Raw genomic sequence first — 13046 nt, forward strand, 5'->3', positions numbered from 1 at the left:
AATTTTGCCCGCCTAGCATAGGCCAGGAAACTGAGACAACAGGAGTTCAAAACTTCCCTCAAGGGTTTAGCAAGCAAGCTCTGGAGTCTACTGGATGACCACCAGTCCAGGCAGGGAGTGGGGCAAAGATGGAGACTGACGCTGGGTGTGGAGGCCCAGCCTGCCATCCCCACGCTGGGGAGCCGAGGATGGAAGCGGAATGTTGTCTAGCTGCTTCCTTGGGGAGCAAAGGACATAAGTAGCTACAACCTTACCGAGCCTCAGGAAGCTCCTGCAACCTATAAGATTCACAGGCCCTTCCCCAAGGCCCAATAAGCAGCAACAAGTCCTAGGAAAGGGGGACTGTGGCCACACCAGCTGCCTGCACGTTGCGCAGTGTGCTCCAGAGAGGCAGCTTCCGCGAGGCCTCACCTATGCTGGGCTGGGCCCCTCGCCTTTGAGCCAAGGCGTGCTCAGTGCCATTCACCCATACTCCTGTAAGTCACCCCAATAAACTCACTGGTTCTCTAAACCAGACTGGGGTGGAATCGTTTCTTTGGTCTGTTAGCCAGTGCTCTAACCTAGCACTATCTGAGGCAGACATTTTTTAGATGTCCCCAGGTAAAGCTACACAACACTGAGGCAGGAGGATCACTGCCAGTTTGAGGCCAGCCTGGGCTACATCGTGAGCTCTAGGCTGGCGTGGGCTACAGAGTGAAATCCTGTCTCAAAAAGGAGGGAGGCTGGAGAGATGGCTCAGCTTGTAAGCGTGCTCGCTGTGCAAGCAGAAGGATCTGAGTGTGATTCCCCAGCTCTCCTATAAAAGCTGGGCATGGCTACCACACATGCCAGTGACTCCAGTTCCAATGTGGGATGGAGAGAGAAGAATTTGCTAGGCTCAGGCTCACTGGTTAGTCAGACTGACCAAATGAACAAATAAATAAAATGAAATAAAAGCAGCTATAGATTCAGTAAGCTGATCCATCTCATGGAACTATGGGCAAAAGTGATGAAGAAAACGCTGAAGGTTCTTCTCTGGCCTCTACACACATGCCCACAGGACACACACAACTGCACAGACATGCGAACATATGACACACGTGCACAAAGATATTGAAAAATGATTTAAACAGATGAAGACTGAATGCTGATCAAATACTGAAACTCCTCTGAGATGATGGGATGATGGTGAGAAAGATGATGCCAGGGAGAAATGGACACGTTTAGACACAACTGTTCCAAAATCCAGAAAAGAAAGGGGAGAAAATAACTGTGATGTCATTCTTAGACTACAGGTGATCCAGGTAGCTGGAAGTAGGCTCCCTTTTTCATTTCTTAAATATTTTATTTAGTTATTTGCAAGGAGAGAGACAGAAAGAATGGGAACACCAGGGCCTTTAGCCACTGCAAATGAACTCCAGATGCATCACTTTGTGCATATGCCTCTATATGGGTAGTAGAGAATCAAACTTGTGTCATTAGGCTTTGCAGACAAGCACTTCAGCCACTTAAAAGAAAACAAATCTCTCCAGCCCCTGCACTGGCTTTTTCAGGGTAAGCAGAATCTGAACAAGAGAACAGAAAAGGGACCATTGCATCAAAAAACCAGAACACTGGGGCTGGAGAGGTGGCTTAGTGGTTAAGGGACTTGCCTGTGAAGCCTAAGGACCCAGGTTCTAGTCGCCAGAACCCACATAAGCCAGGTGCACAAGTTGGAGCATGCCCTTTGGAGTTACTTTGCAGTGGCTGAAAGCCCTGACGTTCCCATTCTTCCTCTCTTTCTCTTTCTCTCTCTCTCATAAATAAATATAAAAAGAAAAAATGTTATAAAAAGAAAAGCACCGAGTGTCAGCCCCACGTTCAGAGACTGCACAGCTGCACACGGCTTGAGAGAACGAGCGGAGCTGACTGAGTGCAGGCTGGGCACCGGGCTGAGGACTCGTACTTTTACTGTGAGAAGTGGGAAGGCGCACGGGTACGCCAGTGGCAGTGTAGGACTATCGTGGCCAACATGCCTGCCGGTGACACAGGGTCATAGGATGGGTGGCAAAGGAAGGACCTGATGCATTCGCTCAGGTGTTCTCTGCCAAGCCTTGGATCCTGGCAAGGGTAAGGCCGCCAAAGTCTTCAGCTGACCCCTCCCCCACCTTGGCCTGTTTTAGGGAAGCCTACAAGCACGGTGTGACACCCCTCGGGGTCACACCCAGAAGAGAATTATTATAAATGCTATTCATAATCTTTCTGCTGACAGAACGCATGCTGGGCAGAAATGAAGCATGAGTGTCAGCGTGAGGCCCGGCGCGGCGGCCCCACTCCCCTCCCATTAGCCACGCAGCAACCCTCACAACCACCATATGGCCCACCAGCCAGGCAGCCCCTGCGGTCCTGGACTGCCTGAGCTGCTTAATTAGTGAGTATCTATAAATAGAAGAGCTGGACAATAGACTGGGATTTTTGTTTTCAGTCTAGTGAACAAAGCTAGGGTCCCCATTGGCACACTTGGGGCATGGGGGTTCACTCATTCATCTTCCCTTTACCCTAGTCACTGCAGCCTCAAGGTGGCTCTGAGGTCCTGGATCTGCTGGGTCCCCACTCCTGGTTTCACCATAAAGGCTGGGTGCTGGTGTCACTCGGTGCTTACACTGGGCAGGCTTCTCCCTAAAGCCTGCCCAGGAGACTTGAAAGGTCCTTAATGTGTCTCAGGAGCTTGGGATCTAGCCTGTCCCCTGAGGCTTTTCTCCCTCCCCATGCGCTACGGCCATGGCTGCCTAAACCTCTGCTCCAACCCCACCCCACTTGCAGGGTGAGAAGCTGCTTCAAGGTCCCTCCAGACCCAGGCCAGGGGGGCTGACCAACCTGCAGGAGGAAGCCTGGACCCATGGGCCCTTCTCCTCGCCCTTGGGCCCCTGCTGCCTTTCCATCACAAGTCATCACCCCCTCCATGAGCCTCCTCTCCCTGCACAGCAGACTCTGTACCCCCACACCCATGCCTTCTGTCTCCACTCCTAGGCTGTTCTCTCGCCCCATCCCAATCACAACAGGAGACAGATGAGCCTGGTGAGGACCCCTGTTCTGCTGCCTTGCTCAGGCAAGTAACTCAGTGACTCAGTGCCTGTTCCCTCGCGGGTTCAATGGGTACAACAGTAGCTGTGACCTCCCGGGATAACTTAAGAGACGGCCGAGAGTGTCACTTTAAGCCAGGCACACAGCAAGTACCCACTAAGGTGTGCCACTGGTGTGGTATACCCAAGTTGGTGGGACTCCCAGCATCCCTGGGCTCAGTACACCGACGCACCAAGCCACTGGGCTTTCCACTTTTGTCCTTCCGGGAATTTCCCCTGGAGGACCAGTCAGGTGGTCACAAGAGTCTTCACATTGGACCTCTGTATCTGGGGCCTCAATGCGAATTTGAATGCACTTCTCCGAGTATCTGACACTTGCTGTCTACCTCTGTTTTTGACCCTCTTCTATAAGACTCAGGGGACCTCACTGCATACAGGTGACCAAGGTTATGAGGACAGCCCTTCCTTCTTTTCTGCTAATGTGTTGGCTCAGCCGCATGATGCTATGGTGGTGGCTCCGCTCAGGAGTGGACTAACTTCATGAATGAGAAGGACCCTGAGGCCACCAGAACCCGCCTACAGCGAGGCCAGACTGCACAAGATGGGAAGAAGGAGGTCCTTCTGCAGTGGGGCTTCTAGGCTTATTTCCTAAAGGAAAGGCTTTAGTGGTTCTCCTGGACTTCTGAACCCATCTTGCGGGCAGAGGACTGGTTTTCCCTTTGTCATGTAACCCCATGCTCACGGAGCCGGGGCACCATCAGATCTACCACGAAGCCCACACATGGGCGTTTTGTAGCCACCTGTGGAAGGGAACTGGGAAAGTCTTCCCAGACTTCTTAGGAGACCTCAGAAGGAAAGCGAGCTGCTTCCAGCCAAGAGAATGAGTCCTGTGCACTGCGGCCCTCAGCCCGTGGGGAATCGGCCCTGCTTGGCCCATCAGCAGTTCTGAGATGAGTTTTGAGGTGCTATGACATGGCAGACATGCACTGAGGAACCCGAGGCCAGGGATCAGGCGAGAGGAGTACTGGTAACCCCTTCAGCTTCTCTGAGCCTCCGTCTCTTCCTCCGCGAAGGGACGGTCTTAAGAAGACAAGGCCGTGATTCAGAATGGCGACAGGCACACGTCGTTGACTGACCAGGGCAGGGACTTTGCCAGAATGCTGAATGACGAGGGTGACTTAGCCAGGCTCCTGTTCAGAGAAAGGATGTCTAGAGACTCACCCCCTGTTTCTCTGGAGTAAATTCTCCACGGAGGAGCAGCAGGGGACAAAAGGTGGGGGAGACCTTTCTCTCCTCTGCAGAAGCTACCGGCAGCAGATGAAGTATGGTGTAGGTGGCCAGGCAGCCGGATCCCGAAATAGCAACTAATGACTGTGATTGGAATTGATAATGAAACCCACACCTGCTTGCTGCCCTACAGCCCCCTTAATTTGCCACCTGGCGATTATACGCTGTCCTACCCGTGGGTCTATGAGCTATAAAGTGCCAGGATGCCATGCAGTGAACCTTTCGCGTCTGCCATGCTGAGAGGCAGCGGTCCTCGGGTGGTGATGGATATACCAGGCTCCCACCACTCTGTGGGTCATCTCCCTCCGAAGTGCCCAGGCATTCCCAGAGCTTAGGGCTCCCTGCCCCTATGAGACTTGGGATCAGCTGAGCAGTCTTCTGACCTGATGGTCCCCCAAGCAAGGGGTGAATCACACCTCCCGGTGTTCCTGCCTCTCGGCCCTGGCCAAGACCTGGACAGCCATACTGGCTGGCAGAAAGAGTCACCCCACTTGAGATGTGAAGAACAGGGTCATCACCACTATTACTCAAGAGGCAGGACACGGAGCACTAGCCAGGCTCAGGCAACGCCATCAGACTTGGTCTCTATAGCAACCCATGCGAACCTGTAAGATGCCCAAGGCTTGCTCCAGACCAGGCACAGCTCTTGAGTCCCTTGCAACGTGTGGGGGTGGAAAGTAAGCTTTGTTCAGGTTTAGACAAAAGCTTGGGGAAACCACAAGGAAAAAAAAAATAGTGTGGCTTGGATCTCAGCTTTCCATAGAAAGAATTCAATTAATACCTGGCTCCCAAACTAGTGTGCTGAACTGGTGCAGGCCCTGCAGGTGAATTACACTGTGTTGGGGGCTTTAAAGGGCAAGATCCATCTCAAGATCACATCCCCTGTTCTCTCTCTCTCTCTCTCCCACACACACACAACATGCTAGATATAAAACAAGGTTTCGCCAGGCATAGCGGCGCACGACTTTAATCCCAGCACTCGGGAGGCAGAGGTAGGAGGATTGCAGTGAGTTCAAGGCCACCCTGAGTCTCCATATTGACTTCCAGGTGAGCCTGGGCTAAAGTGAGAGCCTACCTCAAAAAACCAAAAAAAAAAAAAAAAAAAAAAAGGTTTCATGCCATTGTTCAAAAGAGCCTCCAGTCAACTTGCAGATCAGGAAAATCTCAATGCCGAGCACTTTCAGCATGTCCATTAAGAGAATCTTCTAACCCCGCCTCCATGCACTTGGGACAGAGGACAAGTTATCCAGGCCTTTCAGTATTTCCGCATAGAACCAAACATCACTCAGGATCCGGCGGGAGGGACCAAGGAAGACACCAAGGCCAGCCTCCACCCAGGTACGCGCTCCCACAGTTAGCAGCCAGCCACCTGGCGTGGAGAGTGCTGATATGGAACAACAGGAAATTCGATCGCACCGGGAACCTGCTTGCTGTCCACAGATGTCACCAGGGACATCCGTCAAGGATCAGGGAGGCCAGCCACAAACAGGCTATGGAGTCATTCTATCTTTCCTCCTTCGTCACATCCCAAAATACCATGGTGACACCCAAGCCAGGGCTTCTGAGGACACATGGAGGAAATCCAGCTGCATGTGACAGGAACTTAAGGTGTATCCCTCTCCAGCCAAGAGGCAACATGGGGTGGAGAGAAAGGGAAATACGGAAGGTAGAAATGAATGGGGACAAGTGTGAAGGAGGGGGAGACATCAAGTGGCTATGGCTGATGACAAGACAAAGCCGCTAGACCTGGGTCACCTGACTCCAGAAAGAAGCTTCTATTTTATGCCTTCCTCTTAGGACCTGTGATGCACCAAGTACCTTAAACAGGACCCCTCGATGTCCAATGGGGCCAGACAGTCACTTTGAAGACGCAACAGACCTGGAGCTTTCTGAAGGGTCCAGAGAGGCATGCCTTCAGGCAGGCCGGCTCTTCCTCACCTCAGGGGCCAGGTGATGCTCAGGAAAGCCAGGGACGGTGTTAGGGCCCAGGAGCCAGGCACAAGACCAAGTGGTCCCTCAAAGCTCAGAATGGGGGGTACCCTATCCCAATCCCCTCTACTCACCTGTGAAGGGAAGTAAATGAATGGCTCGACCTAGGGGGTTCTCAAGGAAGTCACCCCCACCCTTCTCAAGGAGGAACCGAGTCTTCAAAGGCCAGACTCCACAGAAAGACGATGCCTCCAGCTGCCCAGGACAAGCTAACTGGAGGTCATATAGAGGCCACTCCAGGTCACTTGGAAGGCACACTCCACACTCCAAGTGTGCTGGGCTTCCTTTGAGGGGTGGGGACAACTGCTTTCAGAGGACAGCTCGAAGACAAACCACTGGAAAGCCACAGAGGAAGAGGCTGTGGCCGTCTCAGTGGGACAGCCTCCCCATCCAGCACAGGTCGTCACGCCTGCCACGCTGGCCCTTGCTTCGCCGCTCTCTAGCCACACTGTGCACCAGGCAGGCTCTCCCTGCCTCCCAAGTGCCAACTGTCCTTGAGGGCTCTCGGGTGGACTGCAGTGAGCTGGGCTACGGCCATGGGCCATCCTACAAGAAAGGACTTGTGGCCCAGCTTCAGGGAGTGGCTCGCCACAGTGTGTTAACCAGGACAGTGTAACAGCACCGTAAACCCTGTGGAAAAGGCTATAATTAGAGATGTTGTTAAAACCACCGAGACCTAGTGCTGCTAAAGACATCTGCAGAGCTTGGTGCAGTATAAATAGTTATGCCCATCCGGAGAAGGGCTCCCCTTGCCCAAGTCTTTTCTCTGTGTCTCAACGTCCTCAGGAATATTGACAGAGGACGCGAGACACCTATACCACAGTGATCCCCTGGCTCAGACTTCAAAGTCAGAGAAGGGCTGGCATTTATCAGAAACAGGGAACTGCTGCCTAGCACATTATCACCTTCAAGGGGCACCCGGCAGACTCTGTGATGTCAGTCAACTGTGCTGACAACAGGAATAGCTCCCACCAGGGGCCAGGCCTCTGCACACACTCGTGTGATGATGCTATGGACCGTCCCACAAGGTGAGTGTCTGCACACCCACTTCACAGGGGAAGCAACCACCGCTCACTTGAGCAGCAATGTGTGAACTTGAAATCTGGTCTCTCGGGCTCCTGGTCCGGCTCTCGTCCATGTGATTTCTGAGGAGAGAAAAGATATCTACCTTTCACTCCACACACTTTTGAATTGCGTGAATGCTTTAGCAAACGCAGGTCTCCCTACAGTTTTACACTTTTTTTTTTTTTTGAGGCTGACCTGGAATTCACTATGTAATCTCAGGGTGGCCTCGAACTCACAGCAAGTCTCCTACCTCTGCCTCCCGAGTGCTGGAATTAAAGGCGTGTGCCACCACGCCCAGCCAGTTTTACATTTTTAAAGTAAGTGTCTGAGTGAGGGAAGTGGACCTATTCTGTAGATAAGCATATTATAGCTTGACAATATCCACCAACAAACCTAATGTTTCTATTCTTTGCAGTTTTGGAAATCAATCCTAAAAAAGACAGAGATGAACAAAATCACACCTATAAGATATTGCACTATTTACCCTGAGTGTTACTTCTTTAAAAAGTTATTTTTTATTTATTCATTTATTTACAAGCAGACAGAGAGAGAATGAATGGGCATACCAAGGTCTCCAGCCACTGCAATCAAACTCCAGATGTATATGCCACTTCGTGTATGTGGCTTTACGTGGGTACTGGGGAATCAAACTGAGGTCATTATGCCTTGCAGGCAAGTACCTTAAGTGCTGAACCATCTCTCGAGACAAAAATTTTGTTTTCTGAGGTAGGGCCTTGTTCTAGCCCTGGCTGACCTGGAATTCACTATGCAGTCTCCGGTTGGTCTCAAAAATCACAGCAATACTCCTACCTCAGCCTCCAAGTGCTAGGATTAAAGGCATGCACCACCAGGACCAGCTGAAGTGTTACCTTTTTTAAAAAAAAAATATTTATTTTATTTATTTATTGGAGAGTGAGAAACAGGCAGATAGAGAGAATGGGCACACCAGGACCTCCAGCACTGTGAACTCCAGACGCATGCACCACCTTGTACATCCTGGCTTACATGGGTCCTGAAGAATTAAACCTGGGTTCTTAGGCTTCACGGGCAAATGTCTTAACCACTACGCCATCTCTCCATCCCTGAAAAGTATTTAGTATTAAACTGAAAAAAAAAAAAACCCTCAATGTCCAATAAAGAGTGAAGAAGCAGGGTGGGGTACCATCTAAAGTATTTTTAAAATAAGACCAATGGGATAGGTGATCATTAGAAGCCACTAGGTTTCAAAAGTAACTAGCAGGTCAAAGTGCTGAGAGTAAGTGACTGTTGAGTGCCCAGCACTAAATGAGACATCCATGTCACCCTCCCAAAGGCTCAGGGAACATCACAGGAAGACGGGGGAGAAAGAGGATGGGAAAAAGTGCTCTGAAATGCTACCTTCCAGACAAGAAGTAACCATTACATTCATGACCTCACAGTGGCTGTCATTACACACACAAGCCCTGCACAATACAGACTTATCAACATTCCATCAGGGATTGTGGAAGTGGACAAAAAAAAAAACAACAACATCAAAATAGAACAGAGACTAGTTGGAAGGAAGAAGGGCTTCAGTGGAGAAGGGAAAGGGAGAAGAGACAAAAGCAGATAATGGGAAGGAGTTATAAAAAAGTACATTATGAAAATGGTTAATAAAAAGTTTTCTAAAAGTAACAAGTGATTGTCATGTAGCTCAGTGGTAAAGAGCTTACCTAGTAGGCATAAGGCCTGGGTAAGATTTCAACTACCAAAATAACAACGTGACAGTGGGCTGAATCTTGGTATATATACATAGCAGATCATGTACCCCTCTTCCACAGAAGAATACAAAGAATGTACAAAAGGTAGACATATAAATGCAGAGAGGTTTCAGGGACTGGGGCTAAGAAGGGACAATAGATAACATCCACTTTTTTCAAATATTTTATAATTTTAATTAATTTATTTTATTTTTATGTTTATTTGACAAAGAAAGTGGGGGGAGAGAGAGAATGAGTGTGCCAGGGACTCCAGCCACTGCAGACGAACTCCAGATGTGTGTGTCCCCTTGTGAATCTGGCTAATGCAGCTCCTGAGGAATTGAACCTGGGTTCTTTGGCTTTGCAGGCAAACGCCTCCACCGCTAAGCCATCCCTCCAGCCCCTCTTTTCATTTTATACCTTTATAAAATATTTGAATAGTTATCATGTATGTCATTTTAGTTTCTTTTTATGTTTTTAGTTTGATTCCCCACCACCCACATAAAGGCAGACACAAAAAGTGGCACAGGCATCTGGTGTTTGTTCTCAGCAGCAAGACACTGTCGTACAGCCCATACACAGACACAGACATGAGCAAATAAATATATTTCTTTAAGTTTTACATAGCATGATCTGTCATGTTTTCAGGGTAGCTTTACATTAAATAATAAAATACACTCAACTATGACAATTGCACTGCAGAATGACAAAAGGCATTTTTTTTTATTTTCATTTTTTGAATTCCCCAAGTTTCTTACCATAATCATCACTACAAACCTCATTTAAAGTTTAAGACACCTTGCTGGTAGAAGGATAAACTCTCTCTAATTAGGACCTTGGGGAGTTTGGCTTTGGGTTTCCTTGGTCCTGTCTTGCCTCTGACTAACCCAGTAGTCGAACTTTCCTAAGCCCCAGGCAGTAGATTACTTACTTACTGGTATAGATGGAATTCCCAGCTGAAACCACATCCTTCAGCCCTGGACCCCTGAACTACTAAAAGAAGCCTGGGGTCAACCTTACTCTTACAATGAGCAATAAACTGGATAGAGGACACCGGGCAGATAAAAAGAGGGCTCTCATTGTCCCTGCTGGAGATGTGTCTATCAGGGAGAGGTTGCATGTGCTATGTTCAATGTGAGAAAACAACCCTAGATTCTGTCCTCCAAGGAGGAAGCAGGTGAGCTGAGAGATCAGGAGGTGGAGAGCTAACTCGGGCCCCTGGAAAGAAGCAACCAGAACCCCAGACCCAGAGACAGACAAAGGACAGCTAAGGTTTAGAGGACAGACGCTCCCTGCCAGCCAAGGACACAAGGATGACCTCCAGAGAGGACAGCTCATGAACTAGGTTTGAAGCAAAAATGTATTCAAACACAGGCAGGGTATGGCCCTGCATAGGGGTAGGTGGTCAATGGCACACAGGGACCATCTGCTCCGGCCCTTTCCTGCCAAGCAGAGCCATATCAGAGCACCTGCATATCGGGCACCTAGGTGTCTGGATATAATTCAATTATAAACCCACAGGAAACAAGTTTGAGGATCATCACAGAATATGTTTGAAGCTTATAAGGCACTCAACCACGGGAAACTGGGTTTAATGACAATTTTTTCCATAAAACTCCCAGCTCTGATTAAACTCCCAACTCTATGTCTCTATACCCCCCTCCTCCAACTTTGCTAATAACAGTGAAAATAAAAAGCAAAGATCCTGTGTTTGCTTAATGATCTTCATTGGCTTGCCCATGAGCTGGCCTTCCAAGTTGACAACATTCCCAGGTTCTTGCCCTTCTCCCACCGCCATCTGGCCTCCGGGAGGGAGGTATTACCGGACCAGGGTCTTCTCCCCACCTGCCCCATGCCGGTACAGTCCAGAGCCCCAAGAAACTGCCGTAAGATCGGTCACGCCTCACAGTCATGCCCAGGCTGTATGTGAGATCCTACATTGGGTGTGGGGAGCACGCAGAAGGAGTTACACTTGAGCGAGTGAGTCACTCAGGGGCTGAGAAGACAAGGCAAAGTTAACAATCCCGTCAGGGATCTCCTCTAGATAGGCTCAGGAGTTAACTTTTGCAAAAGTCAATTAGAAAATGAACTAAGTGGGCTCATCTAATTGAGCATGAAAGACATATTGGATGGTGATGAGGAGGCGAGGTGACAATCTATTTATAATCAACAAGGTTGTATCCAGCTACTGGGGTAATTATGCACTTTAGAAATGCTGAGAGGAAAGTTCTTCCCTTTAGTGGAAGTTGGCACCATGAGGGAACTCTTGTCAAGGAAACTTGTTCCTCACTCTGAATGGAGGCTGTTACCCCAGTCCCAGTAGCATTTGGCTTCCATTAAGCAGAGTTGCAAACTGAAGACTGTGTAACCTCCAGGTCCAAGTCCCCTTCTAATAGAAGCCAAGCCTCCCCGGGGAAGCTCAAGCTCCCTCTGACCCTGGTGGTGCTGCCTTACCCCCGGCTCCTCATTCAGTCGGGATCTGGGAAGCAACCTTCATCTTGCGTGCAAATCCCTTCATTTTGCCTTCCAGATCCATACTGAAGCTCCAGCTCTGAGGTCCTCCTCTCTAATGACGATGTGCATGAAGGGGCTGATGTGGGACAATTCCCTAATCCGATTTAGAAGACAGGACTAGCAGCGCCTACGTGACAGGGCTGCTGTAAGGAAAAGGCCTGACACAAAATCAAGGCTAGGGTATAGAAAGAACTCATTGCTACACATTACATTCGATGGCTTGTTGCTGTATGTCAGGTGAAGCTACTGTAAAGGACTCAAGCCAGGACCACAACAGCTGGTGAGTCAGGGGCTGGAGGACGGACAAAGCACTGGCCACCCAAGCCTGAGGACTAGGTGGACAGTCAGCATGCCATGTGGGTGTGCTGACCACCTATAATCCAAAGTCTCCAGAGGCAGTCACAGGGGCTCCCAGGACAAGCTGGCTGGCGACGCTTGTCATACGTGCCGCGGGCCGGCTAACTGCGCCACCGGGGCTCCGTGACGGCAGCTGAATTGGACAGCACAGGCTGCGGTGAGAGACCTTGTCTCAACGGATAAAGAGGAGAGCACTGGTGAAGAGACCAGATGTCACTGGATTCCACATGCATACATACATGCACTTGTGCTCACCCACGCTCATAGGTGCACACACATGCATATAAACACACACACACACACACACACACACACACACACCAACGTCTTGTTAGCACACAGCTCATGCTGAGAGTTCCCAAGCACACCACCTATGGATCTAATCAAATGCCATTCCAGAGATAAGCTGTGTGATCACTAGAAAGGAGATCCCGGGGTCCAGCTTCTCACACTCAGTAAGCCATGCTCACATCCATGGTGCTCCAGGCACACACTAGAGGTCAAATGATTCTATCCTTCTCTCCAAAGGCTCCACAAGCAGGGTCCAGAGCTCCCGTCCCACCTCACACGGCGGGGAACACGACATGAGACTCGGGGAGCAAGTCAGTGCCCAGTGGGACTCAGGCAGGCATGCTAGCCATTGCCTGAGCAGTTGTCCCACCCTGCCAACTTGGAAAACGTGTCCAGACCACAGCCCAGAGGAGCTCCTGCTTCCTACCCTCTGAGCTGAGGGAAAAAAAGGATTCCTGGCGGGAGGGGGATCAAGGAGGCTGGGGTTTACCAGAAAGGAAAAAGCTTCGCAGGCAACATGCTAGAGATGGGCAGCAGTGCCCCCCAAGTCTACAGCTAGGTATCGTTAACCCAGGTACATGTGACAAACACCAAAAGGCTGGGCAGAGAAAAGCCACCAAGGACCACAGAGAAGTCCCCACATCCCACACTGGGCTGGGAACGGCTCTCGTCATCATATTCCCCTCTGCAGAGTCGAAACTGCAAATTCCCAGCGTACCAGGTAGAGCACTCTGAACAGCATTGCTGTAGTCTGACAAGGTAAGTCCGGGCTAAGATGGCTCTG

General features: G+C 50.0%; 1 protein-coding gene across 32 annotated transcripts in view; it reads right to left on the reverse strand.

The window, feature by feature from the left end:
• The window catches only part of Kcnma1 (potassium calcium-activated channel subfamily M alpha 1), a 757466-nt gene that overhangs the window by 559999 nt on the left and 184421 nt on the right, over positions 1 to 13046 (reverse strand). The gene's annotated exons all lie outside the window — the stretch shown is intronic.

Source organism: Jaculus jaculus, chromosome 18 (genome assembly GCF_020740685.1).
Source record: "Jaculus jaculus isolate mJacJac1 chromosome 18, mJacJac1.mat.Y.cur, whole genome shotgun sequence".
Taxonomy (NCBI): Eukaryota; Metazoa; Chordata; class Mammalia; order Rodentia; family Dipodidae; genus Jaculus; species Jaculus jaculus.